Source organism: Eufriesea mexicana, unplaced genomic scaffold (assembly GCF_001483705.2).
Source record: "Eufriesea mexicana isolate 0111107269 unplaced genomic scaffold, ASM148370v2 scaffold13, whole genome shotgun sequence".
NCBI classification, from domain to species: domain Eukaryota; kingdom Metazoa; phylum Arthropoda; class Insecta; order Hymenoptera; family Apidae; genus Eufriesea; species Eufriesea mexicana.
This window is the reverse complement of record NW_016908186.1, coordinates 559,743-565,284: the sequence shown is the minus strand read 5'-3', so window position 1 is coordinate 565,284 and position 5,542 is coordinate 559,743.

The window sequence follows — 5,542 nt, the reverse complement described above, 5'->3', positions numbered from 1 at the left end:
GACCCAACCTAAGCAAACCAAGCGTAGGGTAACACAAGGCAGCGTGTCGCGACCACTGCTGCCGGACAGCACGGAACAAAGCAGGACGCAGAAGAGCACAGTAGATAACAGGAGCCTGCCGGATAATAGTGTACACCGCGAAAGTAGAAGTTATCCTATGCAAACTTAACCTTTCCTAACATAACGAAGCGTAACCTGACTCAACAAAACGTGCCGAGACCTCAATTGCTGGCCTTCCCAGAGCTAAGCTGAAAATATTAAAGCACTGTAGGGAGCAGAAATCCACCCAATAGCAGAATGTGGCACTAAAGTCAAAGCCATTCTCCCCTATCCTAACCAACCGTAACATAACCAAACGTAATCCAACTCAACTTAACGTGGCGTGATCCCTAATGCTGGCCTCCACAAGGCCAAACAGGGCACATTACTGGAGAGTAGAACGCAGAAATCCATAGAATCGCAGTGTATATCAGAAGAGTCGTAGCTGCACGAACATAACCGAAATAAACAGGACTTAACCAAGCATAGGCTAAATGAACCTAGCGTGACAAGACCGCTATAGCTGCCATTCCCAGAACCAAGCAGGGCATGCTGGAGCTCGGTTGATCGCAGAAGTCCTCCGACGAGAGGTGTTCAGCACAAAAGATAAAGCCATCCTTTCCAAACTTATTCTGACCCAGCCCAACCGAATGTAACCTGACTATGCATAGCGTGCGGAGACCAGTATTGCAGGCCATACAAGAGCCAAGCTTAAAGCATTAGAGCCCAGTAGGTCGCAGAAATCCACCTAATAGCAGACTATAGCCCTAAGGTCCAAGATGCCACTCCTGTACCTAACCGAACCTGATCAAAGGAAGAATAACTAAACATAACGTGCTGCGACCACTATTGCTGGATTCCCCAGAGACAAGCAGAATATCGAAGAGCGCATTAGAGTACAGTAGTCCATAGAATTGCAGTGCGTAGCACAAAGTCATAGCTACCCCATTCTAACCTTATGTAACGTAACTTAACCAAACGTTGCATAACTCAACCGGACATGGCGAGACAACAATTGCTTACCTCCACACAGACAAAAAGAGTATACTAGAGCACAGCAGTACGCAAGAATTCTCCGTATTGCAGCGAATGGCACAAAAGTCGAGGATAATCTAACAAAACCCGACCCAACCTAAGCAAACCAAGCGTAGGGTAACACAAGGCAGCGTGTCGCGACCACTGCTGCCGGACAGCACGGAACAAAGCAGGACGCAGAAGAGCACAGTAGATAACAGGAGCCTGCCGGATAATAGTGTACACCGCGAAAGTAGAAGTTATCCTATGCAAACTTAACCTTTCCTAACATAACGAAGCGTAACCTGACTCAACAAAACGTGCCGAGACCTCAATTGCTGGCCTTCCCAGAGCTAAGCTGAAAATATTAAAGCACTGTAGGGAGCAGAAATCCACCCAATAGCAGAATGTGGCACTAAAGTCAAAGCCATTCTCCCCTATCCTAACCAACCGTAACATAACCAAACGTAATCCAACTCAACTTAACGTGGCGTGATCCCTAATGCTGGCCTCCACAAGGCCAAACAGGGCACATTACTGGAGAGTAGAACGCAGAAATCCATAGAATCGCAGTGTATATCAGAAGAGTCGTAGCTGCACGAACATAACCGAAACAAACAGGACTTAACCAAGCATAGGCTAAATGAACCTAGCGTGACAAGACCGCTATAGCTGCCATTCCCAGAACCAAGCAGGGCATGCTGGAGCTCGGTTGATCGCAGAAGTCCTCCGACGAGAGGTGTTCAGCACAAAAGATAAAGCCATCCTTTCCAAACTTATTCTGACCCAGCCCAACCGAATGTAACCTGACTATGCATAGCGTGCGGAGACCAGTATTGCAGGCCATACAAGAGCCAAGCTTAAAGCATTAGAGCCCAGTAGGTCGCAGAAATCCACCTAATAGCAGACTATTAGCCCAACCGAATGTAACCTGACTATGCATAGCGTGCGGAGACCAGTATTGCAGGCCATACAAGCGCCAAGCTTAAAGCATTAGAGCCCAGTAGGTCGCAGAAATCCACCTAATAGCAGACTAAAGCCCTAAGGTCCAAGATGCCACTCCTGACCTAATGAACAGTAACATAACCAAACGTAACATAACTCAGATTACCGTGCCGCGACTAATATTGCTGGCATCCACAGAGCCAAGCAGGACACATTAGCGGGGAGTAGAACGCAGAAATCCATTGGATAGCAGTGTACATCAGAAAAGTCAAAGCTATCCGAACCTAACCCAAACAAACTGAGCATAGCCAAACATACCGGAATTCAACCAAACGCGCCTAGGCCTCTATTTCTGCCCTCCACAGAGCCAATCAGGGCACACCAGAGCACAGTGAAGCGCAGAAATCCAACCGAAAAGAAGTGTACAACACAAAAGATAGAGCTGCCCTGACCAAATTTAGCGTAACCCAACATAACGGCACATAACCTCATTTAACATAACTTGCCGAGACCACTATTGCTGGCCTCCCAGAGCCAAGCAGCGCGCATTAGGTTAGACGAGAACCCAGATGTCCATAGAATCGCACTTACATCCGAAACGTCAGAGGTAACCAAGCCTAGCCGAAGCCAACAGAACATAGCCAGATATAGCGTAACTCAACCTGACGCGCCGAGACCGCTACTGCTGCACTCCCCAGATCAAAGGAGGACTTACTAGCGCAGAGTAGAGCGCAGGAATCCACCGAAGAGCCGTGTACATCACAAAAGTTAAAGCTGCCCAGACCAAACTTAGCCTGTCCCAACACACCCTAACGTTACCTAACTCAACGCAACGTGCAGGGGCCACTGTTGCTGGAACTCCTGGGGCCAAGCTGAAAGCATTAGTGCACTGTACGGCGCAGAAATCCACTTTATAAGAGACTACAGCACTAAAGTCAAGGATATCCTCTCCTAACCTAACCAACGGTGACAATACCAAACGTAACATCCCAGCCAGCGTGCCGAGACGGCTGCTGTTGCTCTCGCCAGAACCAAGCTGGACATAACAGAGCACAGCAGAGAGCAGTAATCCACCGGACAGCAGCATACAGCGTAAAGGTTAAAGCTATACTTACCTAGCTTATCCCGCACCAACCTAACAGAACGTATCCCGACCCATCATAACGTGACGAGACCACTATGTCTGGCCATAGCAGATCCAAGCTGAAAATATTAGAGCACTGTAGTGCGCAGAAATCCACCTAACAGCAGACCATAGCGCTAAGGCCATAGCTATCGTATCCTAACCTAACCAACCATAACATGACTCAACTTAACGTGACGCGGCCACTATTGCTGGCCTCACCTGAGTCAAGCGGGAGACATAAGTGGACAGTAGAGCGCAAAAGTCCTTATAGTCGCAGTGTATATCAGAAAAGTCAAAGCTACCCAAGCCTAAACCAAACCAGGGGAACAACCAAACAATGCCTGCCTCATTTAACCTGCCGAGACCGCTGTTGCTGCCCATCACAGAGCCAAGATGGACATACTAGAGCACAGTAAAGCGCCGAAGTCCACCATATATCAATGTAAAGAGCGAAAATTAAAGCTACACAGAATAATGCATAGCCAAACCCAATCTAGTCGTACGTAACATGATTCAGCATAACCAGCAGAGACCACCATTGCTCGCCTTCCCAGAGACAACCTGAAGATATTAGAACACTACAGGGCGCAGAAATCCAGCTGATAGCAGACATTAGCGCTGAAGTCAAGGCTGCCCTCTCCTAACCTAACCAATCCTGGCATATCCGAACGTAACCCAACTCTACCTAACGTGCCGCGACCACAATTGCTGGTCCACCAGAGCCAAGCGGAACACGTTAGCGGGGAATAGAACGTAGAAGTCCATAGAATCGCAGTGCATATCGGAAAAGTCATAGCAACCCAAACCAACAGAACATAACGAAGCATAGCCTATCTGAATCTAACGTGCTGAAACCGCTATCGATGCTACCCCCAGTGCCAAGCAGGACATACTAGAGCACAGTAGGTCGCAGTGTACCTCCGGATAGCAGTGCACAGGACAAAAACTAAAGCTACCTCCAACCAAACTTAGCCTAACACAACCTCACCAAACGTAACGTGGCGCAACGCAGCGTGCCGAGAGCACTATTCCTGGCATTCCCAGATCCAAACTGAGCATGTTAGAGCACCGTAGGTTGCACAAATCCACCTAATAGCAGACTACAGCACTAAACTCGAAGCTATCCTCTCCTAACCTGTCCATTCGTAATATGTCCATGCGCAACCCAACTCAACGTAACGTGCCGCGAGCACTATTTCTGGTCTCCCCAGAGACAAGCAGAACACATTAATGGAAAGTAGCACGCGGAAGTGCATAGAATTTCAGTGTACATTAGGGAAGTCAAAGCTAACCATACCTAACCCAAACAAACCGGACATAGACAAGCATAGCTTAACGAAGTCTAATGTGCCGAGACGGCTGTTGCTGCCATCCCCAAATGCATGCAGAACATGGTACATAACAGTAGAGCGCAGGAATCCTCGGGATAGGTGTGTACAGCATAAAAGTCAAAGCAGCCTATCCTAAACTAGCCAAGCGTGGCGTAACCAAACGTAGTCTAACCTAACCTAACATTATGAGACCACTATTGCTGGCCTCCTCGGAGACACGCAGAATGTACTAAAGTAGAGTAGTGCGCAGAAATACGCCGCATTGCAGTGAGTAGCACAAAGGTCGAATACATCCTAAACTAACCTGACATAACCTGACACAACCAAGCATAGTATAGCTCAAAGCAACGTGCCACGGCCACTACTTCTCGCAGCCCCAGAGTCGAGCAGAGTATAGTAGGGCACAGCAGTGCGCAGAAATCCACCACATTGCAGTGAATAGCAATAAATCAGTAGATACCCAAACATAACCTGACGTAACCTAACCTCTCGAAACGTAACATTGCTCAATATAGCGAACCGCTACCGCTGCTCCTGGCCTCCCCAGAGCCAAGCAGAGCACATTAGGGCGCATTAGATCGCAGAAATCCACCGAATATCAGTGTACAGCACGAAAGTCAAAGTAGCATTTCATAACCTAACCAAATGTAACACACACGGACTGAGCATAACACAACCTAACACGCCGGGACCGCAACCCCTGGCCTCCGCGGAGACAAGCAGAATTTAAATGGGCACAGTATAGCGCAGAAATCCATCGCATTGCAGCGAATAGCACAAAAGTCGTAGACACCCTAGCATAAACTGACCAAGCCTAACCTAAGCGATCGTACCATATCTCAAAATAACTTGCAGCGACCACTGCCCCTGGCCTCCCCATAACGAAGCGGAATATGGTAGAGCCCAGTAGATCACAGAAATACACAGAATGGAAACGTATAGCACGGGAGTCAAATCTACCTTAACCAAACATTGCCTAACCTAACATTGCCAAACGTAACGTACCTCAACGTTACGTGCCAAGACCACCATTGCTCGCCTCCTCTGAGTCGAGCAGAGTATAGTGGAGCAATTTTGTGCGCAGAAA